The sequence below is a fragment of the Canis aureus genome, chromosome 19, assembly GCF_053574225.1.
Source record: "Canis aureus isolate CA01 chromosome 19, VMU_Caureus_v.1.0, whole genome shotgun sequence".
NCBI lineage: Eukaryota > Metazoa > Chordata > Mammalia > Carnivora > Canidae > Canis > Canis aureus.
This window is the reverse complement of record NC_135629.1, coordinates 20662502-20688776: the sequence shown is the minus strand read 5'-3', so window position 1 is coordinate 20688776 and position 26275 is coordinate 20662502. Positions and strand designations below refer to the sequence as shown.

At 46.0% G+C, this 26275-nt stretch overlaps 1 long non-coding RNA gene across 4 annotated transcripts; it reads left to right on the top strand.

Annotated features, from left to right (window-relative positions):
* Nucleotides 1–664: 664 nt before the first annotated feature.
* On the top strand, nt 665–26275 carry LOC144289728 (uncharacterized). 4 transcript variants are annotated; one of them, XR_013357639.1, is made up of 6 exons: nt 665–864; nt 4334–4624; nt 8944–9089; nt 12567–12739; nt 23444–23538; nt 25994–26275. It is a non-coding gene; the product is annotated as an uncharacterized LOC144289728 (long non-coding RNA). The 4 variants fall into 4 exon arrangements; XR_013357642.1 differs by having other exon boundaries at nt 23444–23619; XR_013357640.1 differs by lacking the exon at nt 4334–4624.

The window sequence follows — 26275 nt, the reverse complement described above, 5'->3', positions numbered from 1 at the left end:
ATTTTTTTCACAATGAGCATGGATTACCTGTGTAATAGTTGTTTTTTGTTTTTTTTGTTTCCAAATAAAGATGAGATCTCCTACACTACCATTGCTTTCTAATCCACATTTGCCCTGGAAAATAAGGAGGCATGTGGTGTCTTTGAGGCTTGTCGGCATGGTGTGGTATGAGGACAAGGACATTGGACCAGGAACTACAACACAAGTTCAGTTCCAAGCCATCCAGAATTTTCTAACTTTGGAAAACTGGGCAAGTCATTGAACTTCTCTGAGCCTTCATTTCCTCCTTTGCAGCATGGAGCAGTAATAGCTCCCAGAAGATGAAATTGATGCAGTAATGTCAAGTGGGATCATCATTACAATTATTCATGTAACTTAAAATTGGTCAATTTCACACTCACGTAGAAAATAGAAAAAAAACCAATGATTCTGGGAGTTGTAACATGGTCAGTTTCAGTTGGTACCAGGGTGGGAGTGGGGGAAGGTGGAAGTCAGCCTGAGATGGTCCCCAGTGGTTTTCACCTCCCAGTATTTATGCTCTTGGATGGTCCCCACCCCCAGTGAGTATGGCTGACCTCTATGACACGCAGGACATTGCAGAAATGACAGCATATGATTCTGAGGCTGGGTCATAAAGGTACTATGATTCTGCTTTACTCTCTCTTGGTTCACTCATTCTAGGGGAAAAGGGGAACTAGCTCCGATGTCATGAGAACAATCAAATGAGGTCCTTGGGGGCAAGACACTGAAACCTCCTGCCAAATGCCAGCACTACCTTGCCAGCCACATGAGTGCACTATCTTGGAAACTGGTCCTTCATCTCCAGACCTTTAGAGGAGTGCAGCCCCGGGTGACATCTTGACGGTAACTTCTTGAGCAACCTCAGGCCACAGCCACCCAGCTAAGCCACTCCCTATTTCCTGACCCACAGAAATTGAGTGAGACAATAAAAGTGTACTGTTATTTAAAGCTATTAAATTGTCTGGAGATCTGTCAGGCAGCAGCAGATGATCAAGCCCTTCAGCTGGCAGCCATGTAGGAGGGTTAGGGACCTGAATGCGTGGCTTTGGGAAGAGTAATTCATTGCAAGCCCATTTAGCTTCCTTTCATGATGAAGTGACCGTGGATGTGGATGGAGGGGGTGTGGACAATAAGTGTATCTCTCTGGTCTCAGGAGGGCCTTTAATTGGATACCGCATGCCACTCTCATCAACGCAGAGGGAGGCAGGGTCTTAGCAGTGGTTCATTGATTTGGCCCCAGGAGAATGGATGCAAGAGCTATTCAAGACTTGAGGGAGGGGAAGGAATATACCAATACCAATACGAATATCAGTAATAATAGTAATACTCTTCGCTACAACTCATATTAACCCTGCTAATACTCGTCATCCAGATACCTCCTCCTTGGAGAGCCCAAGTTCTTAGAAGTCCAGTAATCATTCTTTCCTTTCATAAATAAGAAAAGTGGCTTCAACCTCCACTGCAGTGCTTTGAAAAGTTTCTTCAGAAACTCTGCAGATTTCTAGAAAGTTCTACTCTGGTCAGTAGGGACTGTAGCCTTGTTCCATACTGTTCCCTAGTCCTTAGCTCTCACCTGCTGCTCTTGAGGCTGTTGCATCGGGTCTCCCTCCCCCTCTGTTACTGCCAGGCCAGCTCACTTCCTCCATGCTTCAAAGCATTATGAACACAAGGCTGGGCCCTAAAATTTTGTGGATAATGGGAAGGGTATTACAGTCCTGCATAGTAGACTGATCAAAATGGAATCTCTAGCAGCTTGGTCCTCAAGCTCCTCTGTGGTTGCTGTGACAGGGCTTTCTGTTGCTCTGTGCACACCCTTGCCGACCACTGCTGCCCTGAGTGGCCTCCATTTTAATCTGGACCCCCTCAATCTCTCTTCCTCCCATTCCCAGCCACCTCTCACTTCCTTCTCCCAGGATTGCCACTCCACCTCCAAAAACCCGTCACCTTTCCTGTAGGCAAGCTACCTCTCTGTGTTCCCTTTTCCCATCAGGGGGGTCAGACGTGGTTAAACACATGGGTTGTGTCGCAGGACAAGATGGCCCCTGTTGAACTCCCAGCTCTGCATTATCTCTTTGAATCCTTCCCATTCCTGTTTTACAGGTGACAAAACTGACTTCCGGGGGGATTAGGTTTTGTATGAGGACCCAAGGTGAATAGAAAAGATCTGGGACAATTCCCAGGCCTATTCCAGGCAGAAGGAGAACTAGGTTGGAGATCGTTAGTTGAGGGCACCTGCAGAAGCTAAATTGAGCCTGCCTAAAGCTTAGGAGGAAGGAAATATATGTAGAGTTAGTTCCTAGAGGGCTTATAAATAGGACCATTGCTCATGAGTCCTGAAAAGTCCCAGGGCCAGCCTTCCCGAGGAGAGGGAAGGGGGCGGGGTCACGTGCCCTCCTGAGGTCATTTCTAGCTTCATGATTCAGGCAGCAAAATCCCAGTGTGGGTTCAGCTCCCCTGAATGTACTTTCATTTTGCATTATGATTTGCCACTCAAGCTGATGAGAACCCAAATTGATGTCATTTCCCTCCCAATAAGCTCTTGACCAGAAAACATCTATTTCTCCATCTAACAGGAAGTTTTTTTCCCCACCCAGTTTCTACAAAATCATGCTGCAGTTTGCCTCAGTATTTTCCTTCTTTTTTAAAGATAGCATTTGTCAGGACTTCTGGTTATAAAAGTAATGTACATGTTCACTGCAAAAGAAGCTGGAAAACGTAGAAAACTAAAAGAAAAAAAATAGACATAATGTCACACCCATAGACAAACATTAAAAATCGTAGTATGTTTTCTTTCTGTCTTTGCTGCATGTGTGTCATAATTTTTTTTTAACCATAATTGGATCAAATGCCTTTTTAAAGACTTCTATTAAATGTAGGGGAGGGAAGGATTATACATTCTGGCTTTCGTGAAAAATGAGTTTTATTAATAGCTTACACTTATCAAGTACTGACAATGATCCAGGCACTTTAGAGGCATTGCCTTAATGCACATAAATGCTTTATATGTATTGCCTTACTGAGTCCTCACAACAACCCACTGAGGAAGATGCTAATACTATGCCCATTTTACAAACGAGTAAACTAAGGCTCAGAAAACTTAAGTCACGTGCCCAAGGATCACTAGTTCATAGAGCAGTAGAGATGGCAGGTTTTTTGTTGTTGTTTTTGCTTCTTCAGCCTTTATAGTATATAGAGAGTGGATCTCTTTTTTAGCAATAACTGCCACAACTGGAAAGGCCACCATGGAAATGCTGGCATGCTTCTTATCTAACTGGGAATATTTTAATGGAACCACAATACATTCATGGAACAAAGACCATGCTCCCTGCTGACCTTCCATAACACTTTGCTCTTAAAAGATACAGGTAGAAAGGAAATCCAAGGAAAAGGTCACAAGTTTATTAGCTGGTGCTGCTACAAGCTTACACAGGCTTTCCTATAAGCTGTTGCTATTTTAGTATTTGATGGCCATCTAACATGTCCCTGGGCACAGGGGCAGCTGACAGATGCCAGGGCTCAGCACACATGCTGTGAAATGACTGCTCATTCTTTCTATGGCCATTCATTGAGCACCTACTGTGTTTCTCTCAGGCACAGAGCTAGGCATGGACTCCAAATGCAGTCTGTATAAAACCAGCAACCATAGGTTCAGCCTAAGGGGTGAAGCGGTATTAAAATTACCCCCCACCCTCACCCCAGAGTAAGGAAATGAAACACTATTTCAAAACAATAGCTCAAAATGTTATATTGGTTAAATAGCATATCTGTCAGGGTGCTTTGATGGCAAGCAACAGAAACTGACTCTGGCTGGTCTAGGCAAAAAAGAGAATTTCTTGGAAGGATATTGGAGAGTACTCTAGAGCAAAGGGAAGGCTAAAGACTCAGGCATAGAGCCATCAGGCACCCAGCATCTCCAGAAGGTTCTTGGCAGCAGAAAATGCTCAAAAATCTCACCCAGCTGCCTTGGCTGGAAAGAGAACACTCCAACTGTTCTCTGTTTTGGGCCTGAATCCATGCTTCAGATTTTAGAGTGGGAGCCCTCATTGGCCTCGCCAGCAGTCATGTGCCGGGAAGAGGCGGGCACCTGGCTAACCATTCCGTCAGACAAAAACGGAGAGCCATTAGCTGAAGAAGACAGGCTAGAGGCTGGGCAGCTGACAAACAACGAATATCCTTGCATTTCTTGAGAATGATGGGGGCCAAGTATCCAGGCTGTGTTAGCAAGATCCCCAGGTGGTTCTGATGCAGGTTAAGTTTGGGAAGCACTCATTTATACACTTTCCTCTGCCCTCCTCTCTCCATTTCTTTACAGTTCAACCCAGTTTCTCACCAACCTGAAAGAATCCCTCCTCTTCGGCAAGAGGGAGGTGATGGGCTGTCAACTGCAAGGTTGCCTCTGAGACAGTGAGAAAGAAATGAGAACACTCATATGCTAATAATTTTTGTCCTGTAAACAAGGACCAAGCAGACACAGTCTGTGACCTTGGAGGGCTCCTGTTCTAGAGGGGAGGAGCTGGCTAGGCAGTCCAAATGGATATTGAGGGCTTCCAAGAGCCATGGCACGGTTCTCAGGGCTGAGCTGGCTTTGGCACAGCCTGATCTGGTGAGGATCCCAGGGATAAAGGGACAGAATGGGAAATTAAGTTTACTGGGCTGCACAGATACATTGGGAGGTACAGCGGTACTTGGAGGCCCTCCCAAATGCCATGCTGAGATACAAAACTGTGCCGGGGTACTCATGGCTGGCCTCTCTTCTACTCAAAGAGAGCGGGTCCCCAAGTGTCGCACAGAGGGGTGTGCAGGGGCCTTCGAAAAATACTAAGTTTTGAATATAGAGTTTTGAGAGCTCTAGAGTTCAGGTACTATGTGGACTCCCATCATACTGGTCTCCACAACCTACAAATAAAGCAGGCACGAGATTTCCCCCCCGAGCTAGCAGTCTCCTGTGAGTCATTTCGCAGGAACTTGGTGGCAGCCACTTGGCTGAAAGCAGCTGTGAGGAGGAATGTCCAGGCGGGGTGGCCGCAGCCACGGGCGTGGCTGGGAGTGTGGCCGGAGCCCGGGGATAGGCTGTGGGCGTGGTCACGGGCGGGGGCGGGGCCAGAGCCTGCGGACAGGCTGTGGGCGTGGTCACGGGCGGGGGCGGGGCCAGAGCCTGCGGACAGGCTGTGGGCGTGGTCACGGGCGGGGGCGGGGCCAGAGCCTGCGGACAGGCTGTGGGCGTGGTCAAGGCGAGGCCGTGGCCAGAGCCCGGGGAAGGTTGTGGGCGTGGTCACGGGCGAGGGCGTGGCCAGAGCCCGGGGAAGGTTGTGGGCGTGGTCACGGGCGAGGGCGTGGCCAGAGCCCGGGGAAGGTTGTGGGCGTGGTCACGGGCGGGGGCGTGGTCAGAGCCTGGGGAAGGCTGTGGGCGTGGTCACAGGCGAGGGCGTGGCCGGAGCCTGGGGACAGGCTGTGGGCGTGGTTGTCAGTCCAGGTCATTAACCCGAGGAGGCTGCAGACTGGCCTCATCTCAGGGACCCCAGGGACTTAAAGATTTGTGCCCTTGGTCCCCCGGAGCCGGTAGAACTCTAGGCAGAATCAAGGCAGAATTGAGTCAAGGGTGGGGACAGGCTCGAGGGGGCCTGGCAAAAGAGCAGAGAAGAGGTCCTCGTCACACACCTTGCTATTCCCTGTGTCTGCTGGTGAGAATGGGGTCTGGCATGCACGTGACCCGAAGCTACTCGGAATCCTTTCCGGAGGGCATGTGGGTTCAGGAAGCCCTAGCTGACAGTGTGTGTGGCAGAGAACTTGACGCACGGTTGCCCCTCCCCTGCATCTGGCAGCAGTTTTCTTCTGCAACACTGTCCTAAGCTTCCTCTCGTCATTCAAATCCCTAAGGCTGCATGAAGGGACTTACACCATCCGGCTGTCTTCCTCGTCTTCTGTCTTCTTCAGGCCTCCCAGTCCAGAGAGTAGTCTTGTCCCTTCGACCAGGAAAAAATAAGCAAACCAAGCAACAACCCTCGCGCCCCGCCCCCACCACCTCCGTGCACCACCACCCCTCCCCCCATGGTGCGCACCAACCCTGTGGTCTCTCACCAGCCCAGGCTGTCCACCAACAGCAAAGCTCAGAACTCCGTTTAGGCTCAGCTAGAAACACACTGTCGTGGTGTCCAATGAGTTAATGGTTGCAAAAGCTTCAGAAAAAGGCACTCTCCTGCTCATGGAGATTATGATTTACATTTCTTTGACATTCTCCAGTTTCAAAAGCCACTTGCAAATGCCAGTGCTTCTAAGTTTTATTTCTGATACTTGTACCTATAAAGAAAGGCACTGCTCATAAGAAGAAGAAGGAAAAAAAGGCCCTTAAGCCATGGCACTTGAAGAAAGGAGAACAGAAAATGCAAAAAGTGATACTGATGAAATAAAGAAGCAAATTGGTTTGCGAAGCAGCCCCAGCCACAAGTCCATATTTCTAGGACCTCCTCCTCAACACTGGGTACTTAACTTAGTGCCAGGTACTCTTCTAAGCACTTTACTGATATTATCTCATGAGATACAGTGACACAACCAGTTCCTCTCAAATGGGAGTTCTATTGCCCTTCCCCTCAACTCCAGGGAATATTTGGCAATATGTGAAGACATTCTTGCCGCTCATAACTTGAGAGGAGGACGCTGTTACTATGGCATCTAGTGGGTCATGCATCCTATGAATTAACTGGCCCCAAATGTGCTGAGGTTGAAAAACCCTGCTGTGAGAGACAGGGGATCATCACTCACCCATTTCACAGACAAGGAAACAAGTACCAAGAAGTACTTCCAGACACTTAGGTTTATGACCAAACACAATTGGCAAATGAATGCAAACAAGGGATTGAGAAATGTTTGCCAATATCTTAGGTGAACTAAGAGAGGGAGGAAATGGGAAAGCATTAGCTCTACATCTGTCCTGTGATGTTCTTTGTCAGGGTAACATGAATCCACGGATGCTACAGAACTGACACGCTGAAACCGTTCACGTGCAGGTTGACGTGCCTCACTTCCAGTGAGGCAGTAATACTGCTCTCCAAACTCATCACTTGCTTCCCTATTTACTATTACTCTGGTTTCCAGTTTCACAGCTGCACTTCTCATTCTTTCCTCAATTTGCAGCCTGTACTTCCACCTTGTTAGGTCCATTTGTGATTGCTCAGTCCAGGGGTGATGGAGGGAGGCATCTGCCCTCCTGACCCAGCGCATTCTCACATTAGACAGGCTGCATCTGTCCGGGGATTGTGGTGGATAGGGTAGATGGCCAGCTGTCTCCAGGTTTCTGCTGGGTAAAGCTTCTCAGAATCATCACAGATATTAGCTTCTCAAGGAACAAGTCCAAAGGGAATTAAAAAGAAGGAAAGAAAAAAAAGGGGGGAAGGTAAGAAAAAAAAAAGGGGGTGGTAAGATCCTTCCATATGGACTATGATGAAAAAATGTTCATGATATTTGAAGTGAAAAAGCCAAGTACAGGAGTGCCTGGCTAGTTCAGTCAGTAGAGCTGGCCAATCTTGATCTTGGGGTCGTGAATTCAGGCCTCACATTGGGCATAGAGCCTACCTAAAATGGAAAGAAGAAAGGAAAGAAGAAAAAAAGAAAGAGAGAGAGAAAGAAAGGAAGGAAGAAAACCTAAGTACAAAATTGAATGTACCTTGATGAGGACTTTTTAAAACCCTTGTACTTTTGAAGTCCCATTTTCTAAATAAACAGATGACTTTTATCAGAAATAAACAATAATTACTTCACAAGAATTCTTTAAAAACCCACGTAACAAGAGAAATGAGTCGTGTCCACAAAAAGGCATGAACAAAAATGTTCATAGCAGCTTCTGTGTGTGATAACTAGAATGGAAACGATCCAAATGAAGTGTAGAAAGGCAAGATAAATTGAGGAGATTTTGCCACAACAGAATACTACGTAGCAATGAAGAAGAACAACCAGCTGCCATCCACAGCTACATGGATGAGTATCAGAGACATGATGTTAAGCAAAGGAAATCCGGACATAAGGAATACATGCTGTAGTATCTTAATTATAGGAATTTCAAAAATAGGCAAAATTAATCTGTGGTGATGAGTACAGACGGGGAAGGGGCACAGAGAGAGCTAGAAAGGAATTATCAGTGTTTCCTCCCCTTTATCACTCAGAGCCACTGGGCTGCCTTTGTATTTGCATAAGCCACTCAGCAGAACAAAAGCCCTGGAAGTAACATGAATCTGCTCTTTTAGAAGGCAGTTTAGCCACAATTTATTCAAGTATGCTGATAAATTCCGTTTATTCAAACTTAAGTGTGCTGCTGCCTTGAGGTCTTACCCACCAACCCCAAACCCATAGTGCACCGCCCCCCAACACACACACTGCCAGAGGGGCTCCTATCATTACAGCTATATTGGGGATCCTATTTCACCAAGGCTCTGCCTATGTATTTTAGTTTCCCACTTGAAACTATTTTCTAGCTGCTTCCCGGCTCTAGGGCTGAGCCAGGAGGTTTAGAGCCCTAGGGAAAAGGAACCATCAAAGAATAAAGAGCCCATTGATCAGCATTAGTCTCCAAGCTGAGGTTCTTGACCTCTGCAGACAGACAATGGCCTTGAAAGCTAGGCTTTATGGAGGATGAAAGGTATTTCTCAACTACACAGTTCCCCTCTAGCAAAGTCTGGCTGGAGGTTCTAGGGAGGACTGCCCCACGAGAGTTCCTCCATGCACCCCAGGGGACTTGGTCTCCACTGCTCTTGGAATAGCCTAGTAGGGTCTTGGTGGCTGGGGCTCACAGTTCCTCAGGACAGCCCTCCAGGGCTCCAGATTCCCTCCAGGTCACCCAGTGTGCCATACACATATTATTTTCTAGGTATGTTACCAGAGGAAAAAGGTAGTCAAGTGCCACTCCAGATCACTGAGTTTTGTCATTCCCAGATATGCTCCAGATCTATTCATGCCACCCCGGGAAGATGGTGGGAAGGAAAGGAAAAGCTGAAGGCCATTGATAAGGACAAGTGTCTCGAGGGAGAAGAGATTTAGAAACATCTAGAAAATGAAGGGGGATGTGTGAGAACACCAAGGTAAGTGGACCACATCGCAGGGCAGAGTGCAAGGAAGTCGGCCAGCCCCCGGGGGACCTGCCTCTGACTTAACCATCACCCTGGGTCCCTCAGCCCGGGGGCAATGGTGTGCAGGTGGTAGCCTGTACGTAGAGGAATCTGAGGAAGATGCCCAGGCCCTCTGTAGCCTGACCCAGAATTTCCCATAGGCGCACTGCGGGACTGGGGAGGTGGAATGAGCTCTGGCCTGTAATCAGGAGCAACAAGCTGCCACAGGCAAAGAATGCAAAGCCAGGAGCGAATAACCTGGACTCTGGGTGCTGGCCAGGGTCTGTCCTGGCCCACAGAATGCCTTTGTGCTAACTAGAAAAAAGCCTCCTTCCTCCAACACACACGGCCCCACGGGTTCAAGGCTTAGTTAGCAAAGCAGTGGCTAGATTTCAGCCCCTTGGTGGGTGTGCTTGCTCAGGGAAGAATCCCACACCCATTAGAGATGGCTCTAGTTTCAGAATAGCTACAGAAAAGCTAGGTAAACCAGTAGCCCTTGGAGTCCCCCCAGGCCAGGTAGCTGCTCACACCCATCATTCCTTAAAGGAAGCCTATGAAGATCTTGGTTCCCTTTCCACTTCATACTCATCCCTGGTACGCTCAGGTCCCATCTGAAGGGGTGAGGAGGAGGGTTTGCAGTGATGGGGATGGGAAGACGAGGCTCCGACCTCTGGCCGTGCTTCTCCCCCTGCTCAGCCAGGCGATGACTGAGCCATCTCACAGATTGTTTAAATTAACCAGGCTAGCATAAAATCTTATTTCCCCCTTTCACTATCTAGCCAGGTGGAGAGACTCAAGGAAAAAGACCTATTCCAGAAAAATGTAAAAAGTTACATTTTCTTTGCCCTTCCAAGCCTAGGGCAAGGAAAACTGAAACCCTGCTAAACAATATTCTCCCTCTTGTTAGATTTCTGGAAGAGGTGATAGCACCTATTACAGCTGGGGTGACTGAGTGTTCTAGTTTGCACTAGAACTGTGTTGGATTTTGCTGATTCCCATGATCATTATTATTTAGTACTCTCAGAAGTGTCTCAGTGCGGACGATAAATTATGTGGTCACTTACTAATAAAGACACAACAGATGTCAGGCCTGTCTGAGCTGTCCTTCCTTCTAACCTAATGCCACGTAAGAAGGACAGGCATGGTGACTGGACTCAGAGAAAGGGACATCACTCTGGGCTGGAGAATGCAGGCAGGAAGAATTTGATGTGAGCCTTGAGAGAGTGAATCTGGAGAGGAAAAGAGTAAGTCTTCTGCATAGACAGGTGAATGTATAAATTACCTACTGCTGCATCACAAATTACTGCAAAATTTAGCAGCTTAACACAAACAAACAAATCTTTGCTTGCACAGCTCTGTGGGTCAGGAATTTGAAAGCAACTTGGCTGGGTGGTTGTGGCTCAGGGTGTAGTTAAGATACTGGCTGGGGAGGTTGCTATGTGGAGGCCTGACTGGGGCTAGAAGATTTGCTTCCACTCTGGCTCACTCACATGCCTGTTGGTGGGAGTTCCTCACCATGTGGACCTCTCCACAGGGCTGCTTGGGCATCTTCACAACACGGCTGCCATGTGGCCTCCCCCAGAGCATGTGTTCCAAGAGACAGCAAAGCAGAAACTGCCATGACTTCATGACTTAGCTCTCGAAGCCATGCTCCATCCTTTCTACGATATCTCATTTATTACATAATCCAGCCCTATACAGACATGTGACCATGAAGAGGATCATTGAGACTATGGCTACCGCAATGAGGATGCACTAAGTCACAGAGGCAGAAATAGTGTATGCTCAGAAAGTTAGTGACTGAGCAGTTGTCTGGAACATTTACTGACTTCCCACTATACTCAACACCAAACCAGTCCTCTCCAGCCAAAGTCCAGCAATCCAACCTTGGAGAATATTGATCTACTGATGTGTTCGAAGAAATGAGAATTTGCAATGCCTTTATCCAGAGCTGAACTCCAGAGCAAAGCACTAAAAAACATTTTAGTTTTGCTAGCAGGAGAAATGCACTGTATATATAGCACATTGTGGCCCTATACAGGAGTTGAAGATTACACTCCTCGGGGGGGAAAAAAAAAACATAAAAAACAATCTTTGAAAATTCATTTTTCTTTTTTACTTATGGGCATTTTTCCCATTTAAAAAAGTGATGTACTGCTTGTGTAATTTTTAAAAGATTAAAAAGCATTAAAAAAATACACTCTGCACAGAACTGCAATCATTCTCCTCCAATCCCTGACTCTTCTGAAATGAGAGAGAATGAGTTTCCAGGAGTCTGCACTCAAGACTGAAATGCATCTGAGGCTGAACCAAGGTGGAGAATCCACTGTGCCCACTGGCTGCCGGTTTCTGGCTACTCAGTAGTTGTAAACAGGTTAAGGTTAGGCCCGGATGGGTACTTGGGTTTTGGAGATACAACTGGTTTTTGCTTTACTCTTTGATCCTAGGAATATTAGCCCTTTTCTAGATTTCTCTCTATTCTTAGCTAATGCGTTACAGGTCTTATATCCTCATTTTAAAATGTTTCAAAGTATGATTACATGAAACTGGCTAGGATGTCCTTTTTGAGAAAAGTTCCCCCGTGTTCAACAGGTACCTATTGAATAATTATCTCTTGGTAATTCCCCCCAGGATACCATGATGCTCATAGCAGACACAGCCCTGCCCACATGGACCTTCCAATCTGGTGGGCAATTGCCTTGCAATTTCATTTACAGAGGATGGGCCTGAAGGGAAAGCCTGTTATCTCTAAATCTCGTGGGTAGGTTTTAGAGTTAACTGGAAGGTAGCATATGAACACCATGTCAGCATACCAAATAGCCACAGAATCTCTGGCATCATTTACATCTTCTATCTCTCTGAGTCCCCTTTCTTTTTCTTTCCTCTATTTTCTCTTCTTTCTTAGACTTTATTTATTTTTAAAGAATTTATTTATTTGAGAGAGAGAGAGAGACTGGGGTGGGAAGGGTGGAGAGAGAGGGAGAAGGAGAGAAGCAGACTCCCCGCTGAGTGCTCAGCCCTACCTGGGGCTCAGCTCCATCTCATCACCCTGAGATCATGATCTGAGCCGAAATCAAGAGTTGGAGACTTAACTGACTGAGCCACCCTTGCACCTCTATTCTATTTCTATTACAAAGATGTGATGCAACTCTTTGAGCTATTAAGAATACATCCTTTTCCATGTTGAAAAAAATCTCATGCATGTACTGAGTCCTCATTATGTGCCAGGCACGGACGGGGCTGATGGCCTCACTTATATGATCTCAATTAAGCAAACTTAACCTATGGGAAGTTCTGTTGTTATTCTTATTTCACAGATGAGGAAACCGTGCCTCTGCAAGATCAGTGCCCAGGTTCTCATAGACTCAGAACAGGGAGTCAAATCCTCGTGAGCCTGAAACTCTATGTCCATCATGGTGCCAGTTATAACTTTTGGCTTTTGTTGCTTAGGGAGTCTGTTTTGACATCATCCCGAACTGAACTTAAGCTGTAGCTCCTATGAATTGAAACAGCACACTGAAAAAGGGGAAAGAAAACAGCTTGAAACCTGTTTCAGACCCTGCGTGAGACGAGAAACAGAGTCAGCGGAAATGAGAAGTCAGCTGGATTCAGCAAGTCCTCAAGTAAGGGGGGGCACGCAAACCAACTTAATTGGATGATTATTTCAATTATCTAATTAAGAAAGATTACAGCTGAACAAAGACAGAGAGGGCCTCCAAGGTGATAAAAAAAAAAAAGTTGATTAGCTGGGTTGGCCCTTGGCAGCACTGGGAGGTAGAATGGACTCCCCATTGGAAGCTGTGGCCCTTGGGACAATTAGCCACAGAGCTAATTGTCCCTCCTCTTTTCCTCCTGTCCTCCCCAGCTGAAAGCTGTCTTCTACCTTACTGCTTGATGCTCGAGTGGTCAAGTAGCCAGCATTCTCTTCCCTTCCTTCTTTCTTTCCTTCTTCCTTTCTTTTTCCCCTCCCTATTTGTTTTTGTACTGGTTTTGTAACCAAAAGTCAATATATATTTCCTTGCACAGTGTAGTACAGAGGCTATAGTGTGGTTACCACTACCCTCCACAGGAACCCCTCCCTGTCCCCATGTATGGCCCGTGCACTTTTTAAAAAGGTAAATTATTCACCAATATTTAAAAGTCCAGGATTTCACAAAGAAGTCCATATCTCTGGCTTTATTTGAACAGATTAGATCTGACAACACTGGATCCACCTTCTCGGGGGCCAGATTCAAAATATTTAACAGTGCATATGGCTCGGTGCTGTTCTATTAGAACAGATGCCAGGCACGAGCCACCCATGTGCTCCCTAGCTTCCAAGGCCTCATCCGTCCTTCTCTCTCTGTGACACTGAGGTGAAGGTCACCTGCCATTTATCATCATACCTGCTGGACCCACTTACTGTAAAGAGGGAAGAGACTGTTTCCTTAGCTTGATCTTTGTCTCTCAGTTATATCATCAGCCTGGCTCAAGTTGGTTTTGATCTTGTGATCCTTGTTTTAGGGAGCCTAGGGCTTTTATTTTTTAATTTAACAAATATTGGTTGAAAGACTTCATTATGCAATACAATATAGCAGAGCGATTAAGAACAAGGCCATGGAGTCAACAGTTCTGGGCTCAGGTCCTACCTCCATCACTTATTAGTTGTATGACCTTGCCTCATTTCCTGATTTCTAAATGAAGAGATTTAGAACTTGTCTAAATGCCTAAATTTTCAAAACACCTGTTTCCCAATACAACTGTGAGCTATACAGTGAAGCTTCAATGGGAAGATGTAATAATAAAAGGCCCAGCACTGTGCTTGGCAAACACTAAATGGCAGCCAGTTTAAGGGAAGAGTACTAGCTCTCCTGATTGTATATCTATGACATAATAGGCACTGTGATGTGCACCGAGGGGTGTTATTCCATTCAGGCCTCATGAGCTCCCTTCTAAGGTGAATAGCATTACTTCCATTTTATTTGTATTTATTTTTTAAAGTTTTATATATAGAGAGAACATGCATGTATAAGTGGGGGAGGAGGGACAGAAGGAGAGAGAGAGAATCCCAAGCAGGATCCATGCCCAGATTTGGCATTTCAAACAAGGCCCGGGGTGATTGCTTTCCTGCTGGTTCATGGATCACACTGGGAAAAACAAGTTAGCTAAGGCCAAGGCACTGGTACTAGTCATACTATCCAGTTTCTTTAGCCACAGTGAGTGGTTCAGGCACAGGCATAAGACCCAAACTTGGCCAATTAGAATCTCTCCTGGGAATCTCCGTGACTGTTGGGGGAGAGAAGCCATCTGTTTCTTTTAGGGCCATTAAGTCGGAATGAAGAAACCCTGAGTTGCCTCTAGCTGAGCTAACCCATACTGTATAGAGAAAGTGTCTTTGTAGAAGGAGAGAATGAAGCCAGCAGAGAGAAGCCACAAAAGAGAAACCAATAGAGAGATGAGAGAGAAAAACAATCCTGATGACATCATTTGACAACATGGCATCCCTAAAGTTAGTCTCTGGTCTCCCCAAGTATAGGACCAATAATAATTCTCTCTCTCTCTCTCTCTCATTTCTCTCTTCTTTTTCTTTTTCTTTTTTTTTTTTTTTACCAGTGAGGTGGATTTTTATCACTTCCAACTCAAAAAGTCCTGAGTAAATATTAATATTAAATTAAATATTACTATTAGTTACTTTAGTATATTAGTTATCTAGTACTGCTTAACAATTACTCCAAAATGCAATAGCTTAGGATAATAATAAACATGTAGCATCTCCCACAGTTTCTGTGAATCAGGAACTGGAGAGGAACCTGACTATGTGGTACTGGCCCTAGGATCTGTCATGAGGTTGCAAATACAATGTCTCCCAGGTCTGCAGTCATCTGAAGGCTCAGCTGGGACTACAAAATCAGCTTCCAAGGTGGCTCAATCATGTGGCTGGCAAGTTGGTACTGGTCGTTGGTGATAGGCCTCAGTTATTCCCTAGCAGATTTTCCCATAAGTGTCCTTGAAACATGGTGGCTGGACTGAGAGGGAGAGATAACCAGGAAACATTATGTTCTTTTTAGGACCCAACCTCAGGAATCACATAGTGTTACTTCCTCACATTCTATGCCTCGGAAGTGAGTCACTAAGTATAAGCCCATATTGAAGGGGAAGGGAATTGCACCCCAGCTTTTGAAGGGAGGAATGTCAAAGGATTTGTGGATGTATTTGCAGACATCTTTTAAACCACAATATCTAGCATGTCACACGGTTAGTTTATAGAACCAGGATGGGAATTTTGTTCTGGCTTTGCCACCAATAGACCATGTGGCCCTGGGAAGGTCATTCCATGTCTCTGAATCTTGGTTTCCTCATCTGGCAGGTGAGGAGACTGGATTTGACCCATTTAGCCTTAAAATCCTGCAGTGTCTATACCAAAGACACTTAAGGCCATGTACATTGATGGCCTACTAGGAGCCTCATTATCTTTGTCTTCTGCTGGGCTTCTTGTCTTCTGGAAAAACAACTCTTGGACATGGAAAAAATGAATATAACTTTTTTCAACTCTGAATGTAACTTGTTTCATATCACAATCCCAAACTTCATCAAGCAGGACTTGTTTCAACTAGTGACCTCATTAAACAAATCTGACCATGTAAGAGCCAGAGGAACATGTGTGTTTTAGCCAGGGCCATTTGGGAATAATTACCACCACACTGTTGCTTAATGAAGTCAAGCTTCAGGTGGTGGAGATTACAGGATGGGATAAAGGATGAGCAGCTGCATGACATCCCAGTTTGTGAAATATTTGAAGGCAGACCCTGCTACTGTTAATAATAACAATGATAATGATAATGTCTTTAATTGAGAGATTATGGACTACAGGTACTGTGCTAAACATGCCTTTTATCTCTTTTTGCCCATAACAACCTTATGAAGAGGGAAATATTAGCGCCATTTTTATGGGTAAGGAAATAGACATTAAGAAGAGTAGGATGAATTGTACAAATCCACATAGCTAACAAGGGGTGGAAATGGGATTAAGCCTGGGCCCCCTGGATTTATAAGACTGTGCCCTCTATCATTATACTTAACTGCCTTTTTCTTGTAGAGGGCCAAATAGACTCTCAATACCCAAATAAAATGGGTAAAACAGGTTTGATTTTTTTTTTTTTTTGGCCATTTTCAGTTTCTTTTTTATCATAAACTTTGACCTACATTTTAAAGAAAGATTAAAATCTGAGAGTTACTCAACAGTATAAAACCATCATGAGGCTCTCCCATAGCGTGGTGACCAAGATAATTAAATAGACTCAGCTTTAAATGCATCTACTTAAAATAATCAAGGGAAGACCAAGATGGTGCCATGAACTGGATAGGTGATACCAAAGCAGTAGGTGACTCTATAAAGGAAAGGAAAATTATTCAGAAGAGTCAAGGCCAGATGGGTAGCCAGGAGGCTTATGAGGAAGGGAGGCACATGAGGGACCATTGTTGGCAAATATCATAAGGTCCTGGATCCAGGGGCACCTGGAGAGTCAAGAGCTGGGTGAGTAGCTGGAACCCTATTATACCCAAGTCAGCAGTTGGAATAAATAACCAAACCCAGTAGTGGTTGGAATAAACAAGTGTCAAGGCTCAGGGCAAGTTAAAATCAAATTGAAGGCTAAAAATTAGGAGGATAACAAAATCAAGATCAGGGCAAAGTTGTCAGGAGACACAGGCAAGAAAATGCCAGACCCATGGACAGAAAAGTCAGGTAGTGAGGACCCTGAAGACACAGTTGAGTCACTGGCAGAGAACTTGGCCATGAGACAAGGAAAATCTTTCATTTCTGCTCATGGTGTGTTAGGCTATTTGGACCAGCCCTCCTTTGGGAAACAAGAAAACTTGCTGAATAAATTGAGCATCTTACACATACTTAAACATTAATTATATAGTAAGATACTACCAGGCAAAAATTGAAGGGAAAACAGGAACCCAAAAAGATAAGCAGAACATGGAAGTCTTCTGAACCAAGAGCATTAGCCAATTCCAGCATTTTTAACTTTTGTTTTGATGACCTTGTGGGATAAGGGAGTCAGAAATAAAAAGGGCAGTCGAATTAGAGACCCTCTCTATAATAACAGGGACCCCATGGCCCTACACACTCCAGGAAAAAGTGAACAAGAAGTAGCCCAGACCTTGTGGATTTGCAGCCAGGATTAAGTGTCTGGTGGTCCAGGCAACCAAAAACCTCTGGAACCTGGTTTAAGGTGGTCCCCAAGCACCTGACAAATGCAGACACACATCCTCTCTGGAGTAAGGTATCTTTACCCAAGACCTCAAATTACTCTTACAATTATTCTTCAGGTGCAATGAACAACATACAGTCAAAGATAACCAGGGATAAAAAGAAATAAGGCATGATGAATAAGAACAAGCAGAAAGAGCAGACAGCAGAAGTAGTCTTGTAATATATAGTCTTATACATTAGAATTATCAGGAATAGATTATAAACTAGGCACGCATAAAATGTTTACAGAAATAAAAGACAAGGTCAAAAATAGCTCTATGGGAGAGGAAACTATTAAGCCACCCAGTAGATTTGAAAAAAAAAATCAAATAGAGCCCCCAGTAATAAAAAAGTACAAACTAACATTTTTAAAAAACCCTTTATTTTAGAGACAAAATTATATTCTATTAAGGAAACTTCTTGGAATCAAGTGGGAGACAAAGTAATAGAATGATTGGGGGCTGCAAGAAAGAAAGTACCCAATTAAAAGTGGTTTAAACGATAAAGACTGTTCACTGTTTTAGAGAACAAGAAATTCAGTGATTGGGCTGTGCCAGGATTATTTCTGCAGAGAAATGGTGTCACCTAGGACCCTGCATCTTCGCTTCTGTCCATATCACAATCCTGTCTGCTGGCCTTTGTCTTAGACATGGCTCATCATGATGGCAAGGTGGCTGCAACAACTCCAACCATCATGTCTCTATATTGCCACATTCAAAAGCAGAAATGAAAGAGACATTCCCCTGTGCATCTCTTTTTTAAAAAAATATTTTATTTATTTATTCATGAGAGGCCCAGAGAGAGAGAGAGAGAGAGGCAGAGGGAGAAGCAGGCTCCATAGAGGGAGCCTGACATGGGACTCAATCCTGGGTCTCCAGAATCATGCCCTGGACTGAAGGCGGCACTAAACCGCTGAGCCACCCGGGCTGCCCTGCATCTCTCTTTAATCAAGGAGGAAGGACCCTTCCCAGAAGCAACTCCGCCACAGTCCCCTTGATGTCTAACTGGTCAGGAATCGGTCATGTACTCTAGCTACAAGCAAACCGAGAAATTTGTGAGTCACATTTTCAGCCTTTAAGGCAGGAGGGAGATTCTGCAGCTTTGGAGAAGGGGAAGGAACGGCTGTGATGTTGACTCTGTGTAGGAACCCCGAGAAGGGGGATATGGTGATGGAGAGAAGAGGGAGATTCGAAAAGTGCAGCAGTCTGTCTCCAGGAGCTCTGGCCAAACCCCCGCCCCCCATCGTATCCCATTTTCCTTCTTCTGGAATCTTTGCTGTACATTCTACACTCCCCTAATCTATTCTAAGATACACGAAGTCGTTTTCCTTGTGATGAAAGAGGGTCCTAAAAGCAATTCATCTAGGAGTTTACATTCGTTGTCTGCATGACCTCTTCCGTAAGAAGCACGAAGAGGACACACGGGAATCAGTGCCACAGTGGTATCCCAGATACCGTTGGCTCAGTGAGTGGTAGAGAGCAAGATAAGGATTTGGGGGCAGTGAAGTTAGGGAGACACCATCTAGTGATTTGGGAGTTATACTTCTAAGCAGCCCGGGGAGTTACCTGCCTGGCCTGACGGCAAGCTAAGGTACCATGGAGGCCACGTATCCAGGAGCTCCAGTCCTGAGCCTGAGGCCTGCGGTGCCTGGCCTGTCTCACAAGCCATTTCACTCATCAAGAAAACAATAAAATTTGGCCCGATAACCTTTAAAGACCCTCTGGTTCCAACACAATCACAAAACCCAAATGAAAAAGGAGCAGCAGTTACAGAAGAGAATTCAAAAGAAAGGTGAACAGATGCTGTTGGGATTCCCTCCTTACAGATCTGCTTCTGAGTATTGGCTTTATTTGCTCCCCACATTAGGAGAGAGGAGGGAGAGGCAGGGGGTGGAGGGGAAGGGCCTTAGAAGGACAGGGAGCTTCTACCCAGAGCTCCAGACCTTCGTCATTTCACTTCAGCAGAGGAACGACAGAGGGTCTTTCTTCCAGCATTTACATACAAAATCCTCCGAAGGAGCCCTGCCTGTTTTAGCAGCCACACCTGGGCCAGCTCAACGGAGAGGTGGCAGGTACTGGGTATCATTACTATGACCAGCACCTCCACCACCACCACATGAAATAGGATGTACTATTACCAGAATATGTAATTAAGGGGGCAGAAGAAGAAAAAGGGGGAAAAAAGATGTCTACGTAGTGTCATCTGCCCCATTTATAATGACTAAGAAATCAAGATCCAGAGAAGTTCAGCAAGTTGCCCGAAACACGCGGCTAGATTCGATCTCAGATCTTTCTATCCCTGAGACCCAGTCTCTTCCACTGTGCCTCAGTTCATCCTCATAATACCAAACTGTTTGCTTTGCTTTACTGTAAATGAACATTCTCTGTCATCATTATCTACTAAACTAAATCAAGAGATAATTTCTATTCATTTGTAGGTCACCTCCTGTGACTGGTAAAGTCCTTCAATTAACCAGTGATGTGCTCAGCAAGGCCGGGGAGGGTGCAGGCACAGACATGGGGCTGAGCACTAACTGAGCAGGGACCGCCAAGGCCACTCATACCGTGCTGGTGAGGGGAGATGGTCAGCACAGAGAGGGAAAGGGGGAGGGGGTTTCCAACAGAGTCATAATGGTCTGGGGTTCCCATAAAGTACTCCGTTGTCCGGAGAGGTGAAAAGCGTGATAATGCATGGTGAGTTTTCAACAGACATTCCCCAAACCTGAGAGATGACTAAATAGGGGTGGAGGGTGGGGAGGGGTTCAGGCAGGGCCTAAGTGTCATGAACAGAAAAATCTCTGCTAATAGTGCAGAAGATAGAGACTTGTTACCACCGCAGGAGACGTCAGAAGCAGAGGGTACATCCTCGCCGCTCCTTGGGACAGCATCCAAATGCTTTCTTTTATTTATTTTTAAAGATATTACTTATGCATCTGAGAGAGAGAGAATGAGTGGGATGGGGAGGGGCAGAGGGAGACAGAGAAAAGCAGGCTCCCTGCTGAGCAGGAAGCCCGATGCAGGGCTTGATCCCAGGACCCTAAGATCATGACCTGAGCAGAAGGCAGATGCCTAACCGACTGAGCCACCCGGGCACCCCTGCTTTCTTTGATTCACTAACATCTATTTAACCCACTGATCTCCAGTCTCGAAAGTTGCACCCTGCTTGTGTTCGGTGTTCCCGGCACCAGTCAGGGAAACATGCCTTTGTTGATGAGGTCAGCTTTGGAATCCATCCTTTCCAGTGACCAGCAGGTAAATTCCAGCAAGGAGCAAAGAGTGGTGGGAGAACAGGACTGGTCGCGTGGAAAGAGAATAACCCTAGGTGTAGCCCATGGTGTCCTGTAGTTTGTCCACAGGGATTTAAAGGGTTTTATTAACCAGACTGCTCCTGCAGCTCTGAGTGGACAGGGGAAATGCTAGAAGGTCTTAACCGGGAGTGGAGAATAAGACCTCAAGTAGCCTTAGAATTGCTGGCCCGAGCATGTGCATGCATGTGTGTGTGTGTGTGTGTGTGTGTGTGCATGCACACACATGCGGTAGCATGACAGAGACCAGAAGGCAGGCCAGACCCCATTTTTCAATAACAATCGGTTAATAATTATTGAGCACTTTTCAGAACCAGATACCTACAGTGTCTTCTTCAATCCTGTCTTTCTTTGGATTTCCCCAAAAGCAAAGCCTGACCAGAGTCTAGGTACTGGAAGTTTCTTTAAGAGGTGATCTTGGGAGCAAGCAGAGGCAGTGGCAAGAATAAGACAGGAGTGGAGAAACGATACAAGGTGAATTAGTGAGGTCACTGCTCCGAGCCCGTGGAGATGAGATGGGAGTGCCTTCCAGAACTGGCCGCCCCCAGGCCCAGGGCTGCCGGGACATCTGTCATCCAGGGCCTGCAGCCTCTGATCCGAGGTTGCTCCTGGGGGCGGGCGCTTGCAGCTTCCCAGGAGGGCCTGCACCCGAGCCCTGAGGAGTGCCTGAGGCTCCCGCATGGTGTCCGGGCCAGCTACAGCCCGACAGCCCGGGGACCCTCAGCACACGGTGAACAGCAAGTGCCTGCCGTTCCCGTTGCACACCTAAGGAACCGGAGGCCTGGAGAAATGGATCTGCCGGGACCACCCCGCTGGGTCCAGGCCGGGCTGTCTGCGCTCGGCCAGTGACATCTCAGGGCACTCAGGAACATTTCCTGGGCTCCCGTGTTATGTAGACAATGTGATTTCACTGCCCTGGGGGACCCACAAACCTGAGGGGTTCATCCCCAGCAGACCTGAGGGGACTCCAAAGCAGGGGGACAATCTGCCTGGCTCCTCGGGGCCTTGTTGGGGCTACCAGGACACTCCAGCACCTCCCTTCACCCCCAAAAGCTCCTTTCTTGGTATCATTCAAAGTCAAATCTAAAATTCCAGGTCTGGAACAGAAAACCAGCACAGCCCCCAGAGCCTGATGGGACAAGACCAGCTGTGGGGGATGATGGGAGCCTTTCACTTCACTTGGTCCCCTTGCCACCCACCGCGGGATGACCCTGTCCACACACCTGCCCTTCCAGCATCCAGCCTTTGCTGGCACACATCCCCTAATGAGGAGCTCACTACCTGGCTTAGCCAATCAATTTTCACACATCTCCAGCTGCATCTCCTTAAAGGGTTTTCTGCGACAAACCAATCCTCAAGGACTCCCTGGGGGCAAGAAACGGTTGGTGGAGAAATACACCTGGGAAAAGCTGCGGGTGATAATACCTGCATAGTGATTTATACCACAGCGGCATATTCAGGGCTCTAAGATATCTCAGCCTTTGAGAAACTTGTTTAATTTTGCTTAACTGATAGTTGCTCAGATCTGTTTCACTACAGAACACTTTCTTCAAGAATATATCATCTAGGGGGGTGCCTGGGGGGCTCAGTCATTTAAGTGTCTGGTTTCAGCTCAGATCGTGATCCCAGGGTCTTGGGATCGAGTCCCGCATCAGGCTCCCTGCTCAGTGGGGAGCGTCCTCCCCCGTCCTCCCCACCCTGGTCTCTCTCTCTCAAATAAATAAAATCTTAAAAGAAAAAAAAATCTACAACCATCCCACAGAACCTCGTATCCTGGAAGTGCTGGGTCCGCAAATTTCTCCTGGGGCTGGAGTCCCTCTTTCCTGAGGTTCTAACACCTGGCTTCGTCACTAAGCCCCGGGGTGCAGAGAACAAGCCTGGCCCCGCCACAGCCTGGAATGACAAAGGTCTAACTCTCACTGCGCACTCGTGGGAGCCAGGCACGGTGCTGAGTGCTTTTCTTAGGTGACTCCACACCCTTGTTTAGCGGATGGAGGAACTAAGGCTTGGAGGGGTGAAGTGCTGTCACACGGCTAGCGGGTGGCACAGCTGGAAGGCCAACCCAGCACGGAATAGGTTATTTAGAAAAACACCTGGAGGAATGTCTGGCACAGGATAAGTATTCAATAATGTCATCTGTGTTGTGTTTTTGATGCTACTAATGTCATCATCTGACGGAGGAGGAAGTACTCTTAACCGCTCCTGGTGCCTTGCTGGAACCTTCTGTTCTCTGGATTAAACATTCTTCACGTTTTCCCACGTCCGTTTGATGTCTCTTCCCCACTGTTTCTGCACGCTGTATAAACCAGGCAGGACTAAGCACCGAGGACGGGGAGCCTGTCCTAGCTGAAAGCAATCTTCCATTTGCTGTTTCCACAGAAGGACTATTTTCTCTGTCAAATCTTCTGAAATGAGGTGGAAATAAATCCTGTAGGAAGACCAGTGAAGGAGAACAGAGGGAGCTGGGGAGAAGCCGTCAGGAGGAAGATCATCTCCTAGACCAGGGGTCAGCAAACTCCAGACCACAGGCCAGATCTGACCAGCCCACTGCTTTTTGTAAATAAGGTTTTGTTGGAACACAGCTGTGCTCATTCATAGATGTATTATCTACAGCTGCTTTTTGCACTCAACAACACAGTAGTTTCGAAAGAGACCTAAAATATTTACTATGTGGTTCTTTTTACAGAAAAAGTTTGCCAACTCCTGTTTTATCTTGTGGAGAGAAGAAAGGTAGGCTGAAGAGTTTTTTGATGAGCCAGGTGTCTGCCTTTTCTTATGTTCCAGATGCTCTTGGAAAAGCCAGCCGGAAGTTGCTGGGGCCCAGAACACTACAGCTTCTAAGAACTTGCAAGTAAGAAAGACACAGCTTTCCACTGAAGGTTAGCTTTAAATCTATTCATGATGGATCACAGATAAGATATGTGGAGTCCTCTGAAGCCACTGTATCCCTCCAAGGCTAGGTATGTTGGCTCTCAGTGGATCAAGGTATTGGTCTAACTAAAGAGAGACTAGTCAACCAAGTGGGGTTTGGTCAGCTATGTTCACTTAGAGAAGAGAGGTTATGCTGGCAAGACTCCAATCAAGTGCTGCTCCAAGTTGAGGGAGACCTCCAATGGATGGAGTATCTCAAGTGGCAAAGTCACTTATGACATGTTGTGGGAAATCTTAGCCTAATGCCCTTGAACATCCAATTCCCCTAAATAACACCCTACTTCCAATTCCATGATCTTGAAGCAAACTTCTGGGTATGACTTGGCTGCTTCCCATAGAGTTCTGCTGATAGAGGGGGATATTCTGTACCCCACACCCCAGATGGCTTTCAGGGTAACTGAGAATCCCTGAAATTATGTGCACGATGTTGTGTGTGTCTGAGAATGCCCACTGTCCTGAGGCCAGGAACCTTCACGGTCATTATAGTCTCAAAGGCTCCAACACAAAGGAACCTGACATTGACCTGTGTGAAGGTTTCGATTAGGGGTTCCTTCTACCTCTCAGGCAGAGGGCAGGAGCTCTGTTTGTTACATGTGCCACTGTTCCTCCAGCTATCAGCCCTGTGCCTGCCTCATGGGACGTTCTCACCAAGTATTCATCAGAGCAGGAATGGAAGTAAGGGAAGAGGAGAGGGCAGGAAGAGGGGAGGAAGGCTTGACGTGCAAACATGAGTGTCCTGGTCCCTGTGATAGTTAGAATTTTCATTGTAAATTAATAAACTGACCTTCTGGTTTATGCAAGAGTCTCTCATGAGTGTGGTTAATAGATTTTCCCTGGGGCATAGATTGCTCCCGGTGTGCTGCCTACAAAGTTTATGACCAGAACCCGGAGCTGGTTGAATTCGCAAGTCACCCTGTGGGGCTCCTTTGAGACAGACTGCTGGCTTTTTCACCAGATGGAAGAGGGGGGCTTTAGCATTCCCATAATTGTGTTACTACTGCCACAATGGCATTTGCTCTCTTCCAGTGGTGCTGAGGACAGAGCCTCATCCAAGGCCTGGGCTGGTGCTGGTACCCAGTATTCTCGTCTAATGTATATTGAAAAAATGGATGCTATATTATCTTAAATAACTGAAAAAATGTAGATTGTACATTTGTTTTTATTATAAATCTAAAAATATGATTGGATAACCTACAAGATACTTGTTAGAGTCTGTAACTATAGACTTTCTAAAGCAATAAGGCTAACTAGAAATTAAAAGAACAGTTATTACTAATTTTAAAGCATAGGGCCTGTTGGTATATATAGGAGTCCAATATGGCCCCAACCCCCCATTTTGAGGGAACGCCTGCCCAGGCTTTGCCTCACACAATCTTGGTGGCAATTTACAGCTTGCTAAGCAGCAGCTTCCAGCCTTAAAAAAATAACAATTTCAACTTAAGATTTAGTTGAGAATTTCCATGTGGTTAGGAAAATAACAGAATACTCTGTGAGGACTGAAAGATAGTCATGTCTGCCTTTGCTGACTTAGAGCTACATTTTATTCTCTCACTCTCTTTTCAAGGCACACACACACTCACACTCATCACACATACACATATGCAAACCTTTATTTCTTCTGGGGAAAAAAATAGTGCTACTTATACGGTGATATATTAGTTATCTATCACTGCATTAAAAAATCACCTCAAAATGTCAGCTACTTAAAGCAACAAACATTATCTCCCAAAGGTTCTGTGTGGGTCAGGAATCCAGGAGCAGCTTAGCTGAATGGTTCTGGCTCAACATCTCAAGAGGCCTCATGAGGGTACAAACTGTCTCCTGAATCTGCAGTCTCGTGAAGGCTCAGTGAGGGCTGGAGGATGTTTCCAGCTTGCTCATACAGCTGTTGGCCTGCCTCAGTTCCTTGTTGGCTGTTAGCTGGAGGCTCTAGTTCATGGATCATGCCATAAGGCTGCTCACAGCATGGCTACTTGCTTCCTCCAAAGCAAGGGAGGCAGGGAGAAAGAAACAAAGCGAAAGAGGTTGAAAATGTTTATAGCCTAATTTTAGAAGTGACACACCATCACTTCTCCTCAGGCCATTGGTCAAAGAGAACAACTGTGATAGAGTATAGGACAGAAATACAAAAGGTGTGAATATCAGGAAGTGAGGATAATTAAGGGGGCATCTTGAACCTGACTACCATAGAAAATTTAAAAATACATCTACAGATTCTTTTGTATTCCCACCCCCACCTTTCAAAAAGTAAAAACAAATTTTCCTCCTTTTGAATAGAACTGGACCTAATGACTTTCTTATAAAAAATAGAATGAGGTAGATAGGTAGCATGTGATTTCAAGGTCAGAAAAAGTACTGTGACATCCATCTTTTCCCCTTGGGTCATTCTCTCTCTCTGGAAAGACAGCCTACATGCTGTGAGAAGACTCAAGCAACTGTATGGAGAGGCCCACACAAGAGTAACATGGTCCTCTTGCCAACATCCAGCACCAACTGGCCAGTTATGTGGATAAATCATCTAGAAAGTGCATCATCCATCCCTAGTCAAGCCTTCAGATAATGACAGCACTGGCCAACAAATTGACCACAACTTCATGAGAGACCCTGAGCCAGAAAAACCCAGCCAATCTACTCCCAAATTCTTGACCTACAGATAGTGGGATGTAATAAATGTGTATTCTTGTT